The 18,334-nt window shown below is 42.6% G+C and overlaps 1 protein-coding gene across 2 annotated transcripts in view; it reads left to right on the top strand.

Annotated features, from left to right (window-relative positions):
• Positions 1-847: 847 nt before the first annotated feature.
• ajm1 (apical junction component 1 homolog) overlaps positions 848-18,334 on the top strand; it is an 89,181-nt gene continuing 71,694 nt past the window's right edge. For both annotated transcript variants that reach the window (XR_009651887.1, XM_060912939.1), the window contains exon 1: positions 848-1,042. The gene's annotated coding sequence lies outside the window, so the exon portion shown is untranslated. The remainder of the gene's footprint in view (positions 1,043-18,334) is intronic.

The raw sequence follows: 18,334 nt of genomic DNA, 5'->3' as shown, positions 1-18,334 counted from the left end.
CTGGACAGCACAATGCTAATTACAGGTTAGGAGTGTTGGCATGGATGTTTTGAATATGAATTTCTTTAATAAATGCTTATTTTTGCAACAAACTTCATTAATTGTGGAGGAAGTCCAAGCCAACCATTTATTTTTACTTTTATACTATAATACTAATTTTTTGTTAATGTTGTTGCAGTGCCAAATACCACATAAAGATGGCTGATCTTGTTCAGCCATTGGCATACTGTATTTGGTAAAACATTGCTAAATGGAGTATTTTGAGATATAAATAAATGGAAAGATAAATACATCTAGGTGTTTATCTCTATGGTTAAAATGACCAGTCCCATGGTCCCCCCTTCACAGTTCACTGGGCGGAATCCACTCCTTGACCATTTCCATTGTGTTTTTTGGGTTGTTGTTGCTTTTCTGTATTTGTAGATTTTCTGCATTTGGACCCTGTTGTGTTTGCCACTGTCGGCCCCCGTAACACTGATTCCAGTTAGATCCTAATTTTATCATTAGTTAATCTTTCTTTTAGTTATCTGCTTATACCTGAACTGCAACCGTTTATGAATTTTTAGTAAAGGACAATCAAGCTACAACTGTTGGGCCCTTAATCAAAACCCTTAACTGTTCAACTATAGAAATGGGAGGGGGTAAGTAAGTTGCTCTGTATAAGACCGTCTGTCAAGTGCCAAAAGTATAAATGAGTAATTGAACACACCCACCCAACTGTAACCCTACGATAAATTCCAGTTTTGTATGAAATTCGTTTAAAAAGCCTCTTCAAATGCGCGAGTCGGTTCCTTACATAAAACCAAAAAGAGCCGGTTCGAGAGTCGATTCGTTTCCTACCGAGACATCACTACTTGCCAACCCTATTCTATTGAGAAGAGAGGCAGTATGCGACGTATACAGTGCTTAGCATACTAGGCCTGAACAACGACATGATTGACCGACACTGTTTTCGTCCAACTGAAGGCTTCCACCAAATCATTCGTCAGCGTGGTGCATCTGGAAAGGGGATAATTATATTTATGGCGGTTGGATTACACTGGTAAGATCATCGCCATACACCTCAGTGTGCTGCACTGTCACTCGCTGCATTTTTTTCCCCGTATAATGGAGGAATAGCGATTTGAGTTGAGTTCGAGCAACTTAAAGACACGATGGAAGAGTCTTCCATCGTGTCTTCTGCCATGCTGAGGTTTTCGTTAGATGCATTTAGTTAAATCACTGTAGCTGGTACGCGTCTCACTTTAAATATTTCTGAAACGATGCCAAACATTATCGATACATGTTTATGTGCATGATGCTTTCTTGGGCGTGAGGAATATTAGTCATGTGCGAAATTTCATGTTATGAGGTGTTTCTTCAAGACGTGGGTTACTTATGGTACCACTAGTAACATAACATTTAATCAAGTTCAGTATATGTGTTTTGAATTCCGATATTTTGTCTGTTAGCCAGTGGTACGCTCATTTTATTAGTGAAAATGATGCGTGATGCAATCGGTCACGTGGCGCAGAATGCTGTAAAATAGTGTTTCACAGCCCTGAGCCCTGTTCCGTCTTTTAATTTATCCAGGTTGATCTCGATAAGACACGTAAATTAGCTGATATTTTGAATCGGGTGAGAAGGGAAGTGGCACTGCAGGACAAGCCTTAATTTCCTGTGCAGATGCATTTTTCAACCAAGAGCAATTAAAAAAAAAACCTCTTTAATTTGTAGAGAACTGATTAAACATGAGATGGTGACCTGGGATAGGAAGGTATGGTGTGTGTGCATGATTCATATATAATATAATATATAATATGCACTTAGAGTCTCATAGTATATTTGACTTTTATTCTATCCACATTCACTGGAAATGAGCAATCACGTGCTCTGACTGGCTACTCTATGACTAGGATATAATAATAATATTTTTTTACAGAGCACTTTTCTAAATACTCAGATGCTTTACAAGGTTAAGGCAAGTTAAAATGATTAAAGAATACATAAAAGCATAAGTCCAAACTGTATTATAGATTGTATGCAGTTCTGAAGAGGTGAGTTTTTAAAGATGATTTGAAACTGGACAGGTCGGTGCAGTCACAGATATGTTTTGGGAGGGAATCAGCTTGTATATCAGCTCATATACCGTGAGTAGAGAAAAACAAAATGGTGTCGTGCGTTGCTGAACCAACCGAGGACGAAATAAAAACTCTACTCGAAAACAAAACACCCCAAAATTATAAATGATTTAAAAGAAACAGAAATGGCTAAAATAATATCCCCCTGCTAATATCTCCTGTTCCATGCTTCAGCCCAGTCGGTAGTGGGAATTCACCCTCTATTCTTTTTTTGGGGGGGTTTGCCAACCACCAAAAAACCCTAATGAAGAAAAAGCCCCCCCCAAAAAAAAAACAAAAACAAAAAAAAAGCAAAAAAATATGGAGTAAAAGTATTTGATGGTAAGAACATATCTTTTTTTTTCAATAATTATTATAAAATTTTTCACAATTGTTACTGTCATTTTGCTGGTTTGTTTACATTCTAAGCGGAAATTTTGTTGGACATTTTGTATAAAGTTTTTATCAAATTTGCAAAAAATAAAAATACTTTCTCAAAATCCAGTGAATGTGGATAGAATAAAAGTTATTCCACTCAATCTCGTTGTACATGGCTGATAGCCGACAAGGCACGTAGTGCTGAGTTGGCTATCAGCTTGTGTACGACTCAATTTTGTGGAATTTTCTCTCATATTCACACACACACAATCTCCCCCCGAGATGATGAACTTCATATCTTCGCGCCACTGTGTAATGTTCTTTATATTATGGGGACACATCCACAAAAAATGCACAAGTTAATCAAAAGAATTTTAATTTTGAACTGGTATACCATTTTGGGGGCGGCACGGTGGTGTAGTGGTTAACACTGTCGCCTCACAGCAAGAAGGTCCTGGGTTCGAGCCCAGTGGCTGACGAGGGCCTTTCTGTGTGGAGTTTGCATGCTCTCCCTGTGTCTGTGTGGGTTTCCTCCGGGTGCTCCGGTTTCCCCCCACAGTCCAAAGGCATGCAGGTTAGGTTAATTGGTGGCTCTAAATTGACTGTAGGTGTGAATATGCTTGGAGAGGAGATTATTCCAGTATTATAATAGTGGTGCCAGGTTTCATTTAATACTAATATTTTGTGCGAACATTTTATTTTTCATTACTGTATACCTACTTTTGCAGCCTCCTGTATATAAAAGTGTGTTGTTATATACAAACATTTTTTTAACAATTATTCACCAAAGCAAACATTTCATTCTTTGATAATGCCAACAGATAAAGGTGATATACTCGACACACAAAATTAATATTTTGTAGTCATTTTCATAATTGAGAAAGTAAGTACACCCTCACACACTTTATCACACTTTAAAGTCCATAAAATTAAAATCAGGTGTTCCAGATTAGGTGCCATTGATGAGAACCTCCTGCAGGTGGAACCTGTTCTATTTAAACCTTTAATTTAAATAGAGGGTGTGGTGTTCTCTTTGCTATTGAAGTGTGTGGTGTCATCGTGCCAAGATCAAAAGAGCTCTCTAAGGATCTCAGAATAAAGGTTGTGGATGTCTGTGAATCTGGCAAGGGATTTAAAAAAGATCTTTAAATTATTAGAAATAAATAAACTGTACTTCAGTGGCTTTGTACCTGTACAATGACAAAGTTGAATTTAATCTAATCTAAATAATTTCACTGTCAGGAAAGTCACTTAGAAGTGGCATAGATTTCAAATAACTGTCAATTTGTCAAGGACAGGCTGCCCCAGCAAATTCAGCCCAAGAGCAGCCCATTTGATGGTAAAAGAAGTCTCCAAAAACCCCAAAATTTCATCACTGGATCTGCAGGTAACTCTTGCAACTGTTGGTGTGAAAGGGGCATATATCTACAATCAGAAAGGGATTGGACAAATTTGACCTGCATGGGAGGCATGCCAGGAACAATCCTTTGATGTCCAAAAGGAATGTTAAAGTAAGACTTCTTTGCCTATATGTTCATTGTAAACTGACCAAACCTTTTGAAATAAGCTGCTCTGGATAGACGAATCTGAGGTAGAGTTGTTTGGCCACAGTACGAGTACTCGTGTGGCCCAGACCAGAGATGATTTTTCAGGTCGCTGCAGAAGTCCAGGTCGAGAGCCAAAGAGGTGAGTGGCCTGTGATGATTGGTCTAGTCCCTGATCTCCATACACCCGTCCTTGTAGGCAGAGACTGGCCAGGATTTCCCATCTTTCTGGGTGCATCACAGCGGAGGAAGAAGCCTTCCAAAAGTCAGCAGCAGTCCCACACTATTCCAGTCCCCCTGGGACCGTGTTCTTGGCAGAAGAAGAAGGAGCAGCTGTGGAAGCCGAAGATGAATTCACCCAATTCACTAATCCTCTTTCTGCTTTGTCTCAATAGATGACGAGAGAGGGGGACAAAAGGCAGATGACCAGCTGAAGCACTGCTGGGGTCAGGTGCTACAAGTCAGTGGGGAGAATCTGCAACCCAAAAGCCTATTTTTATTTTATTTTTTGTAAAGACTAGGTTGCTATACTACCGCTGTAGCTGCTGTGGTGAATCCTGTAAGCTCTTTGTCATGCCTAGAGTCAAGATAGACTCCATCATGCATCTGGCCCACTCCCAACCACTTTTGGGCCCCCAGATGGTCTCATATACCATTAAAAAGATCCCAGACCGGTTCCACTGGCCAGGCATGGTGGCTGAGGTCTGGAACTTTTGCAAATGCTGCCCTCAGTGCCAGAGGACCTCTCTTTACAAACTAGCCCTGGCCCCATTAATTCCCCTCCCCATCATTGGGATCCCTTTTGAGTGGGTGTGCACAGATCCACTCAGGCTGCTGCCTGGGGCCACGAATACATTTTGGTGATTGTTGACTATGGAACCTGATACCTAGGGGCCAACCCTCTTTGTAAAGCCACATTGAGGGACATCACTAAGGAACTGATGCTCCTCTTTAGCTGGACTTGCTCACAGACCAGGATGTCGCCTTTATCTTTAAACCGATATTGGACCTGTGCTGGCTGCTGTAGGTTAAACACCTCAAAACCTCTATCTAACATCCCCAGACTGTTGCCTTCGTGGAGCCAAACTCTCAAGTGGATGTTGAGACAGTGGTAGATGAAGGCCAAAACTGGGACATACTTTGTCCTCTTTACTGGATATGGTCAGAGAAGCCTGGGAGCACCCATCCCCTTTCTGCTTCCTTGTTGGCTACATCCAGGAAATGCAAGAGTGGATTGAGCAAGTGGCCCCCATCATACAAGAGCACATGCAAATGGCCCAGAGTGAACAACGAGCTACCAACCCAACCCTGGGAATTTCAGCCTGGTGACCATGTGCTCTTGCGCTTCCCAAATGCTAATGGTAAATTCCTTACCAGCTGTTAGGGTCCCTATGTCATTTAGGACCAAGTGGGTCCTGTGAACTACTGCCTGCAGCAGCCAGTTAAGAGAGCCCTCATCTAAATTTACCATATAAACTTCCTGAAACATTCAATCAAATTGGTGCCAGTGCTTTCAGCCTTTCCTGTCATTCTATCCACAGGTCCACTCGAGCCAGAACAGGTCCACAAAGGAGAACTGACACCTGCCCAATTGCAAGAGTTGGAAGATCAGTTCAAGGATGCCCAGGCAGACCCACCTACTGCAGCATGAAATGAAGACCTCAGCTAGAATGGTCATCTTGATGGCGGGTCTCAGTTTCCAGAGACCCGCCATAAAGCTATAGAGGCAGAAGTGGTTTGGATGCTTTACAGGAGGGCATTATCAAAGCATCCACAGCCTCATCATCATGCCTAAGCCTGATGGGAGCCTCCAGACTTTGCAATGACTTGTGGAGAGACTGAAGGTGTCGGAGTTTGACAGCTACCCCGTCATGGGTGGATGACCTTATAGATCGCCTAGGGAGGGCCCAGTTTATATTTACCCTTGATTTGACAAAGGGATAATGACTGACAGCCCTCTCAAGTGAGGCTCAGCCCAAAACTGCCTTCAGCACTTGTAATTGCCCCTATACTGAGGCCTACCTGGATGATGTGATCATCTTCACTATCTTGGGGTACATTCCACGATGGGGGACTGACAGAGCAACAAAGAAAAATGCCATCTAGGGCTAATAGAGGAACAGGACCGGGAGTTCTGCTTCGGCCAGGGTCTCCTCAATCTGCAGGAGAAGAAAACTGAGGCTGTCCAAAACTACCCCTGGCCTACCACCAAGAAACTTGGGGCTTTGCGCCTAACTTTTCCTTTGTAGCCACCTCCCTCTGAGATCTCATCAGAAAGGGAGAATTCAGTAAAGTCCTCTGGACCCCCTCAGCTGAAGAAACATTTCAGGCTCTAAAAGCCACTCTCACAGGTTCTCCGATCCTGAAGCACCCCAATTTCCAGCTTTCCTTCCTGGTCCATACGGATATGTCTGAGACTAGCTTAGGAACCATGTTGCCACAGGACTTCAAGGGAGAAGAGGACACTCTTTACATCAGCCAAAAGCTAACACCTACTGAACTGAGGTATGTGGTGGTTGAGTGAGAAGCCCTTGCCATCAGTTGGGCCATGGAAGAGCTGCAGTATCACTCATTTTACCGATCATGTTCCACTCTGGTGGATGGCAAAAGAAAAAAATTCCAACAGCAAAATAATCCACTGGTTTCACTCTCCCTTCAGAGCTTCTTGTTCCATGTACAGCACCGGGCAGCAGCCCACAATGGCAATGTGGCCGGCCTCTTCAGACGACATGTGCTCTGGGCACAGTCTCCTCCAATGTCTGGCTCAGAGCCAAGGGGGAGCAGTGTAATGACAGTGGGCCAGCATTTGTCTTCACCCTCTCTGCTGGCTGCAGCAGCAGTGCTGAAAGAACAGCACCCTATCTCCCGTGCTGAGACAGAGCAGCAGCAGTTCAGCACCACCAACAAAAGACAGCACCTAACACACAGACGGAGGAGCAGTTTAATTCAGCATGCCTGGCAGTCAGTAATACAGCACATTCGTTCTCCAGGAGGTGCCAGGAGTGTATATAAAGGCATTGCATCAAACATCGAGTGGATACATTCGTCTGCATGCTTATTTCTGATTCACTGTTTCGTTTGCCAGCAGATAACAGTTCAGATGACCCCCTCCCCCACTTGGAAAAAAACAAAACCACTACTGGATGCCCTTGAAGAGAAGCTGCCACTCGTCACAGTCCGGCACCCTCCAGAACGCTTCCAGTTAGAGCTTCAATGCATTCACCAGCAAAGGCCCATTATTTCCTTGAAAGAAAAGCAAAATAATAAAGCACTTTTTTCACTTGACAAGCCTGTGTCTGTATCCAGTGGCATCTGTCAAGGGGTGGGATAATTTAGACAGCAAAAGAACAGTCAGTTCTTGAAGTTGGTGTGTTGGAAGCAGGAAAAATGGGCAAGGGTAAGGATCTGAGCAATTTTGACAAGGGCCAAATTATGATGGCTAGATGACCTGGGTCTGAGCATTTCCAAAATTGCACATCTTGTGAGGTGTTCCCGGTATGCAGTGGTTAATACCTACCAAAAGTGGTTCAAGGAAGGACAACCGGTGAACTGGGGACAGGGTCATGGGTGGCCAAGGCTCAATGATTCATGTGGGGCATGAAGGCTAGGCCACATGGTCCAATCCCACAGAAGAGCTAGTGTAGCACAAATTGCTGAAAAAGTTAATGCTGGCTGAAACAGAATGGTGTCCTATTAAATTTTAGTGTAAAAAAAAAACTGTCCAGAGGACTGGACTGAGTTTTATTGCGGGATGTACTTTGCTGATGCCACATTGGTTGCTAAGTGCTTGTTTTTCACGAAGCTTTGTTTACTTCATGAAAAGCCTTTGTTAAAAGGACATACACTACCAGCCTTTTAATAATGATTAAAAAGATGTCTAGTAATTCTGAGTGGAGTGAATCACCAGTCTCTAGCGTTCAACAATGTAGATGGCATGGCTGGGACCAGATGCCGTTGTGGCTGCTCCATATAGACTGTGCCTTTTTTTTTTTTACTATTTACCTAGTTTTATGTGACTACTTTTTTACTACCATCTCTGGAATAATACTTATGACCGTAGCACACTTTTTATTAGATGCAAGGGAGCAACTTCCTTACCGCTTTTCCAGACTTTTCTCAGTGGCCCAAGGAGATGGTATGCATTGGAGATGTTGATGCTGGTGGAATTAATGGAAGCATGGTGAAGAGACATAGGAAAAAATATTGAGGCAAACAAGCTGGGATTGTGAGACCATACACATTGAACATCAATGCCCAGTATCCTGCTCACCAACATACAGTCCTTGGAAAACAAACTAGATGAAATCAGGGCGGGATTTGTTTCCACTGTGACATGAGACCGTAATGTCCTGTGCTCCACCGAGACATGACTCACCCTCTAGGCGCCGGAAATTGCCATACAGCCTGCAGAGTTCTTCACCATCTTTCAGATGGATAAAACAGCAGAATTCGGGAAGTCTAAAGGTGATGGGGTATGTCTCATGACAAATAAGAACTGGTGTGAGCCAAGGAGCATCACAGTACTCACTCATCTCTGCTCTCCAAACCTTGAACTCATGACCATCCTGTCCCATCTGTTTCATCTGCCCTGTGAGTTCACCTCAGTCATTCTGTATGCAGTCTACGTCCCACCAGATGCAGATACTGCTGTTGCAGAATCCACAGTGCATGATCTGATACACATCCTGATGCTGCACCCATTTCAGCAAAGGTGACCTTTAAGTTTTCCTGAACTTAAAACGACATATTGTATGTTCTACACAAGGCAACAGGACCTTGGATCACTGTTATATTTCATTCAAGAATGCTTATAAACCTGTTTTCTTGCTGGTTTTTAGAAAATCTGACCATTCTGCTATCTTCCTCATATTGGAGTATAAACAAAAGATCACATGGGATGCCTTGCCCCTCAAGGAAGTTAAGCGCTGGTCTGCTGAATCAGAAGCCATACTTCAGGATGCACTGAACACCAATGACTGGGGAGTATTCCACTCGAGCTCTGATGATGTGGATATGTTTGCAGAAGTAGTGAGATCCTTCATTGCCAAATTGATAGATGATATTGTGCCATTGGTCTCTGTTAGGACATATCCTAATCAGAAGCCATGGGTCGATGGCTCTGTCTGCAGAGCTCTGAAGGCACGCACCACTGCTTATAATGAGGGGATGCAAAGCGGCAATATGTCACGTTTACAAGTCTGCTTCCTATAAGCTAAGATGTGTGGTCAAAGAGGCCAAGAGGAAATATAAGGACAGAGTGGAAGCTCAATTACATGAGCATGACCACAGATGCCTATGGCAATAACTAGAATCACAGATTCAGGCACTGTTGACCCCTCATTGGCCAATGATCTGGATAAATTCTATACCTGGTTCCCAAACGAAACATGCACCACAGGCACATACAACTCCAGAAGCATCAGCACAATAGTCACAGACAGTAAGGACTGCCCACTTACAGTGACTGAGCATGACGTGAGAAGAGCATTGAAACAAGTGAATACCAGGAAGTCTGCTGGACCCAATAGAATACCTGGCCTGGTCCTAAAATCTTGCTCTGACCAGCTTGCCCCAGTATTCACCACGATCTTCAATGTGTCACTGATTGAGTTCACTATCCCTACGTGTTTCAAGAAATCAGTTGTTCCAATTCCAAAGAAAAATAACCCAACATGCTTGAATGATTACTGCCCAGTGACGCTGACATCCCTGGTGATAGTGTTTTTGAAAGACTCATCAAGGATTGCATCTGTTCAGCTTTGCCACCTTCATTAGATCCCTTTCAGTTTGTGTGCAGATCAAACAGAAGTACGGGTGATGCAGTTTCCCATGTCCTGCATACCACCCTTTCCCATTTAGAAATGGGTAAAGGAAAGTATGCAAGACTTTTATTTGTTGATTTATAGCTCTGCTTTTAATACTATAGTACCTGACAGCTTGGACAGCTGCCCTGCAAGCTCAGGAATCTGGGACTAAGTTTCTCTCTCTGTGACTCAGTCTTGAACTTCCTGACTGGCAGGCCACAAGTGGTTAGAGTTGACATCACTGTCTCCAACATGCTCATCCTTAACATCGGAGCCCCACAGGGATGCGTCTTGAGTCCTCTGCTGTACTCACTGTACACACATGACTGCGAGCCCAAGCACACCTCCAACACCATCGTGAAATTCGCAGATGATACTGTCATAGTTGGCTTGATCTCGGATGAGGACGAGTCTGCTTATTTTGACAAGACGGAAACACCTGTCCCAGTGGTGTCAGTCTAACAACTTGGATCTTAACCCACTGGGGTCAAGAGATTCGCCAGTGAAGCTCAGCATGTTTAGAATGAGTAGGTTATGTATTTAGAGAAATTAGTTTTTAATCATACAAACATGATAAACATATTGACAAACTTTACACATTCCTATGTGCCCACTGCCAAATAATATATATATATTTTTAAATTAGATGAAACCTAAAACTTGTCATCTTATTCAGTCACACTGGAGTCAGGGCGCTGAGCACCCACTTACACATTCATAAAAGACTATTCACATGGTAATGGAATGAGGATCACTTTCACTCTTTTGGTTTCTCTTTCGTTGTGGGAACGCCCACCATAAGTAGGATAAAATACATCAGCCGTAGTTTAGGTTACCTGTTTGGAGGTAAAACTTGTGAGATGGCACGCGGATTTTATGTGCTTCAGATGATTCAGAACAGCTATTCAATTCATGATTCAGTACAGCGATTCAAATCTTGAGAACTGCAACACTGATGATGAGCGGTGCCTTTTATTTAATTCGACTCGATGAAGCCAAAGATCAACTCGAGTAAGTATAAATGTTTCTTCTGTTTATGAGCATATCAGTTGCTATGTGTGTGCTGTAGTGCATACAAAGGAAAAATGACTGAGCAGTTTTTCCAGAGTTAAAAGTATTTTCATCAAAAATGAGAATTTGCTCTGTTTTGAGTTTAGAGCATAAAATTGGAAGTTGGAGTGGAAGCAAAACTGCAGAGTAATCATGTAACGGAGTTGGTTGTGGCTCTGAACTGAGTAAAATAGTACAAGAGTTAATTTCAAGACACTGAATAGACTCAAATACCAAAATAAAGTTAAATACCAGATAAATGAAGCTGTTGTGAAAAAGCAGTTTTAGAACTGTGTTGGAACGTGTGAAAAAACATTACCTTACCCATTGTGACAAACCATTTTGAACACTTGACCTGATGGGATTAAGAGTTGTCAGTGGGCGGGGTATTCACGCTTCTCATTGAAAGGAATGTTTTTTTTTTTTTTTTTTTTACTCTTTTCATTGCTTTCCCACTGCCAACCCTTTATCCTAAAACAATAAGACATTTAATTTTTTGATGGTCAGTTAATTGTCCAAATCAGTGGAGCAGATTTAAGTTTTTGTGCTTGATGCATTCCTAAGACTGAACAGAATCACCTCAAGTAACCAAAATGGTTTGTCAAAATGGTAATGTTTCACACATTCCAACACAGTTTTAAAACTGCTTTTTACAACATTTTCATTTGTTTTTTTTAAGTACAATCATGACATACATACAGTGGTGCTTGAAAGTTTGTGAACCCTTTAGAATTTTCTATATTTCTGCATAAATATGACCTAAAACATCATTAGATTTTCACACAAGTCCGAAAAGAGAATCCAGTTAAACAAATGGGACAAAAATATTATACTTGGTCATTTATTTATTGAGGAAAATGATCCAATATTACAGATCTGTGAGTGGCAAAAGTATGTGAACCTCTAGGATTAGCAGTTAATTTGAAGGTGAAATTAGTCAGGTGTTTTCAATCAATGGGATGACAATCAGGTGCGAGTGGGCACCCTGTTTTATTTAAATAACAGGGATCTATCAAAGTTTGATCTTCACAACACATGTTTGTGGAAGTGTATCATGGCACAAACAAAAGAGATTTCTAAGGATCTCAGAAAAAGCATTGTTGATGCTCATCAAGCTGGAAAAGGTTACAAAAACATCTCTAAAGAGTTTGGACTCCACCAATCCACAGTCAGACAGATTGTGTACAAATGGATGAAATTCAAGACCATTGTTACCCTCCCCAGGAGTGGTCAACCAACAAAGATCACTCCAAGAGCAAGGCGTGAAATAGTTGGCGAGGTCACAAAGGACTTCAAGATAACTTCTAAGCAACTGAAGGCCTCTCTCACATTGGCTAATGTTCATGAGTCCACCATCAGGAGAACACTGAACAACAATGGTGTGCATGGCAAGGTTGCAAGGAGAAAGCCACTGCTCTCCAAAAAGAACATTGCTGCTCATCTGCAGTTTGCTAAAGATCACGTGGACAAGCCAGAAGGCTATTGGAAAAATGTTTTGTGGATGGATGAGTCCAAAATAGAACTTTTTGGTTTAAATGAGAAGCGTTCTGTTTGGAGAAAGGAAAACACTGCATTCCAGCATAACAACCTTATCCCATCTGTGAAACATGATGGTGGTGGTAGTATCATGGTTTGGGCCTGTTTTGCTGCATCTGGGCCAGGATGGCTTGCCATCATTGATGGAACAATGAATTCTGAATTATACCAGCAAATTCTAAAGGAAAATGTCAGGACATCTGTCCATGAACTGAATCTCAAGAGAAGGTGGGTCATGCAACAAGACAAGGACCCTAAGCACACAAGTCGTTCTACCAAAGTATGGTTAAAGAATAATAAAGTTAATGTTTTGGAATGGCCAAGTCAAAGTCCTGACCTTAATCCAATTGAAATGTTGTGGAAGGACCTGAAGTGAGCATTTCATGTGAGGAAACCCACCAACATCCCAGAGTTGAAGTTGTTCTATACGGAGGAATGGGCTAAAATTCCTCTAAGCTGGTGTGCAGGACTGATCAACAGTTACCGGAAACATTTAGTTGCAGTTATTGCTACACAACGGGGGGGTCACACCAGATACTGAAAGCAAAGGTTCACATACTTTTGCCACTCACAGATCTGTAATATTGGATCATTTTCCTCAATAAATAAATGACCAAGTATAATATTTTTTGTCTCGTTTGTTTAACTGGGTTATCTTTATCTACTTTTAGGACTTGTGTGAAAATTTGATGCTTTATGTCACATTTATGCAGAAATACAGAACCTTTCAAGCACCACTGTACTATATAGATATTATTTTAGCTGTACTTTTGCTGAATACAAAAAAGTCACATGACTTTGACAATACTGCTTAGATTTGTTGAAATTGATGACACAATCTGAGTATGCCAAAATCATTAGAGTGCCAGAAAATACCCTCAGACCCCAGAGGGTTAACGTCTCCAAAACCAAAGAAACGATCATGGATTTCAGGTGCAAGAGAGAGGAAAAACTACACCCCGCTCAGGATCCTTGGGACACCAGTGGATAGTGTCAGCAGCAATAGAGATCTTGCATGTGACGTCACAGCCGATCCAGATTGTAACAGACACCATCTTGTCGGTCAAAACGCCATATTTCCGCCTTCTGGTTCTACTTCTGCTTCTACTTCTACCTTTTCTTCTGGAAAACCCTACTATATACAATTCTGCTACAACGGCTGTGGCTACAAGCTCTCCCTACCTGTGCACGTTTTTTATGTTTTTTGTGTGTATTTTTGTGTGTTGTTCGTCTGTACCGGACTTCAATATCCACTACAACCGTATGGACTTACTGGACATTGGTTTCCAGCAGAAAATGAGAGTTTGTAGCGATTTCCATCGCATGCACAACGTTCCGGACGAGATAGCGAGACCAGCGGGGTCTCTGTGGATTGTTATCGGGTCTGGCAGGTGAAGGAGGCGGCGTTGGGAGAGGAAGCAAAAGCGAGGCTGCAGACAGAGCCGGCCTGTTGACTAAGCTCAGAAAACAGCCACTCAAATCTCCACTGCCAAGCCTTTACCTCTCCAATGCCAGATCCATGGTAAACAAGACGGACGATTTGGAATTATAGCTGGAATTACCTTATTCTATTCTATAATCGGCTGGTCAGTGCAATACTCAATACTCATTGTGACCCGTCCAATGAGGATTGTTATTTTCTTGTTTACAAGATGCCAGATCTGAGGGCGGCTGAGTCGCTGACAAATCCTGAATTTCTGTAAAGATAACTGTCCAGAGATTTATAAGCACACAGTGCTTCACCACTGAACAGCGAGAGAAAGTTAATGAGGTAATTATACACATCTGGGTATTCCACCTCTGGCAGTTCAATATCCACTGACATGGTCGTGAAAACTACGTCCAGTAAGCGATAAGGGTCACTAATCTGTAGGTCGTTTATTTTAGACATATATCTAATTATCTGTTCATTAGAAAAATGAGCCGTGTAGTCCGTCGGTTGAAATTGATCCATTTTGTATATGAGTGCAGTAGTATTCAGCTGTGTTTTTTACCGACAAGATGGCGGCTGTTTACATTCCGGTCACGTGACTGCAAGATATCTCTAGAGGGCTACCGCGTGACGTCACCGTACCGCGAGATTTTGTTAGGGCGCCATATTGGAAGACCTCAAGTACATACATACATACAATATAAAACAAACTACGAGCGAGAGTGAAGTGACACGATGGCTGATAATTCTGGTTATGTGAGTACATTACCAGCTGCAGAAAGGGCACGGTATGTGGAGAAACTGGCTGTGATTGATGGGTTTGACCCATATGATAAGACTCGGGGCAAGGGAGAATGGAAACATAAGGAGGACCTGACACCAATTCTGCCATCTGTTTGCTACCCAGACATTGTAAAACTATTTGTTGTTTACACCCAGTGCCTACACTGCTGATGACTTGAAGGCCTACAAAGGGCTACAGGCTTACAATTATGTTGTTAGTGGCTTGGTTTGTGATATTACAGCTGTTGTTAAGAATAACCTACACACAGTTATGGCCAAGGTAATCTTGTTGATATTTATCTTTTAATAATATATCTTTTCAGTTGAAAAATTAATGCTTTTTGTTATTATTAAGGTATCCATAATTTAGGTTAATTTATCCAAATTATACATATGTATTTATGATGTATGCCTACACAACAACTATGCTTTATTTATATAATAGGAGGGAGAGCAAGCCCCAAACCATCCTAAATTGTAGAAGTCTGGGAGGCTTGCTCCTCATACAGTTATCAACCTTGGGCCAATTTAGCATGTTTTAAATCTGAATTTCTTGCGTTTGCTTACCTCAAAGTGTTTTCAAGTACATGTATTAAATTTGTAGGTTGTTTGATGAACCAGGTGCATGAAATTCTAATGAAAACACCCTAGTCATTAGACACACTAAATGTCAGTGGCTGGCTGTAATAAACGCAGCCAAGGGACAAAACCATCAGAGTCAGTTTCTCAACATATTGCTTCCTTTCAGCAGGCTTCAGGGTTTTGAAATAATCTGCCATGTCCACAGATCATGCACAGACTTATCCATTATATCCACAGTTTTTTGCCAAGTCTCACACAGGTTTCTTTCAAGTCTACTGTTGGGCCAATAAATCATAAATAAAACAGCTCAGATTTGTTTGTTTAAGTCGTTTGCCACTCCACTTTATTCTCGTGGGTTCACATACCGCTGCCGTTATTTCCCCCTAATCACGAGTTTATTGGTCTTCCAATATGGTGCAGGGTCTGTTTACTTCCGGTTTCGGGTGACGTCAGTGAAATCCCTCTATAGGTATCTTGGAATACACATCTCCGAGGACCTAACCTGGACTCATCACACTTCCACCCTGGTGCAGAAGATGGGACAATGCCTATACTACCTCAGGAGGTTGAAGAAATTAAGATTTCTCCCAGTGTTCTGAAAACATTCTATAGTGTCACAGTTGAGTCAGTGCTAACAGGCTGCATAACTGCTTGATTTGGAAACTGCAGCTTACAAGACTGTAAACAGGGCTTTCCACAAGCGCCGGCTGCCGGCCATACAGCGGACTACACAATTAAGTCCAGCCGGCTACTTTAATGACTATTATTTTTGTAGCCCACAGGCTCTAAATATTAATTTTCGATTTTAATAAAATTAAATGTTTATCTAACGGACTGGCGGCACGGTGGTGTAGTGGTTAGCGCTGTCGCCTCACAGCAAGAAGGTCCTGGGTTCGAGCCCCGGGGCCGGCGAGGGCCTTTCTGTGTGGAGTTTGCATGTTCTCCCCGTGTCCGCGTGGGTTTCCTCCGGGTGCTCCGGTTTCCCCCACAGTCCAAAGACATGCAGGTTAGGTTAACTGGTGACTCTAAATTGCGCGTAGGTGTGAATGTGAGTGTGAATGGTTGTCTGTGTCTATGTGTCAGCCCTGTGATGACCTGGCGACTTGTCCAGGGTGTACCCCGCCTTTCGCCCGTAGTCAGCTGGGATAGGCTCCAGCTTGCCTGCGACCCTGTAGAAGGATAAAGCGGCTAGAGATAATGAGATGAGATGAGATCTAACGGACTGACAATAATGTCAAACTGAACCGCACTAATGAGTAATGAGTTTACTTCCGGTGGTGCAGCACTGTTGCGACCCGGGCACGAGAGCTCCTGGCTGTTTGTTTGCATGTTTAAAGTTGTTCTGAGTTGGCTAAAGTTTGTCTAGGTCCATGAGTGTTGTTTTGTTAAGGTCGTCAAGTGTACTGCGTTTTTCGTCTGTCAGCATGTGGAGGACGTTTGGAAATGTATTCCTGGTGATTCTGGTCATCACATCCATTGTTTGGGCGGAATACGCCGATGGAACTAAGTCACCTGGCGCAGGTGCACAGGTGCTACGCTACGGGAGCGAATTGCTTCTATCACTGCGCACGAGAGCTACGCCGATGCCTGATTTTTTAGGAAATGTCCCCGATTTCCTGATACGGAGGGGACACGGGAGAAGGCCGCGAAAACGGGGCAGGAGAGGGGGCATTCGGCAACGTCTCCGACGGCGACCCGATAGACCACCCCTGCCCTCAATCATTTTTAGTAACGTGCGCTCTTTGAGAAATAAACTGGACGAACTACGCCTCAACACCAGGATCTGTTATGACTACCGGGAGGCATGCTTGATGGCCTTCACGGAGACCTGGCTGCAGGAGGATTTCCCTGATCAATTGACTCAGGTACAGGGGTTTACTAACGTTCGTTTGGACAGAGACTGTAGCTCGGGGAAACGGAGGGGAGGGGGTGTCTGTGTCTACATAAAGGATTCCTGGTGTACGAACTACGCTGTTAAAGACAAGGTGTGCACACCTGACCTCGAACTGCTGTGCCTAAGTCTAAGACCTTTCTACTTACCTAGGGACTTTGGGAACATCTTCGTGTGTGTGGTATATATACCACCAAGTGCTAATGCGGGGAAAGCTGCGTCTCGTATTGCGGACTGTGTTCACCAACAATTGCTAAACAAGCCCGACGCACCCATGCTAGTTTTGGGAGATTTTAACCACTGCAACCCAAACAGTGTATTGCCTGGTTTTCAGCAATATGTGAAAAACAGTACGCGGAAAAACAAGATCTTGGACAAGTGTTATGGCAACATCGAGAATGCATATGTTGCTAAAATTAGATCCCCACTCTCGAACTCTGATCACAACACTGTTCACTTAATACCTGCGTTCAAGCCATTTATCAAAAAGAGTAAACCAATCACAAAAACAGTCAGTGTGTGGGCGGACTCGGCTAAAGAGGAATTGAGCGGGTGTTTTTTCGCAACGAATTGGGAGGTATTCCACCAGGAAAAAGATCTGGATTTTATGGTGGATGTGATAACAGATTACACTCACTTTTGCGTCGACACAGTGGTGCCTAAGAAGAACATCAAAATCTACCCAAATAACAAAGACTACGTTATGCCCGATATAAAAGACTGCATTAAGTGGAAAAAGCGAGCATTTCGGACTAATGACATTGTAGAGCTAAAGCGCGTCCAAAAAGAACTGAAATGGAGACTAAGGGAGGCACGGGACCAGCATAGACTTAAGATCAAAGAAGCATTTCTAACGAAAGACACGAGAAATATGTGGGAATGTATAAAAGACATGACAAACCTAAACAACGTGGGAAGGACCCTCAGTGTGCATAATGAACAAGAACGTGCCAATGATTTAAATATGTTTTATAAAAGATTTGATACTGGGAAGGATAGGGGCCTACCAGTAAATATTGTTTGTGGTGTTGATGATAATATAATAATTGAAACATCTACTGTTAGGAAGGCATTCAGGGCCTTGCACACTAGGAAGGCTAGTGGACCAGATAAGATCTCACCACTAATCTTACATGATTTTGCTTGTGAGCTTGCAGAAGCATGGTGCCCAGTGTTTCAGCTATCTGTTGAGACACACATCATACCTACTGGGTGGAAAAAATCAATAATAATTC

Source organism: Neoarius graeffei, chromosome 28 (genome assembly GCF_027579695.1).
Source record: "Neoarius graeffei isolate fNeoGra1 chromosome 28, fNeoGra1.pri, whole genome shotgun sequence".
NCBI lineage: Eukaryota > Metazoa > Chordata > Actinopteri > Siluriformes > Ariidae > Neoarius > Neoarius graeffei.
The sequence above is the reverse complement of the archived record's forward strand: the minus strand, read 5'-3'. Positions and strand labels throughout refer to the sequence as shown.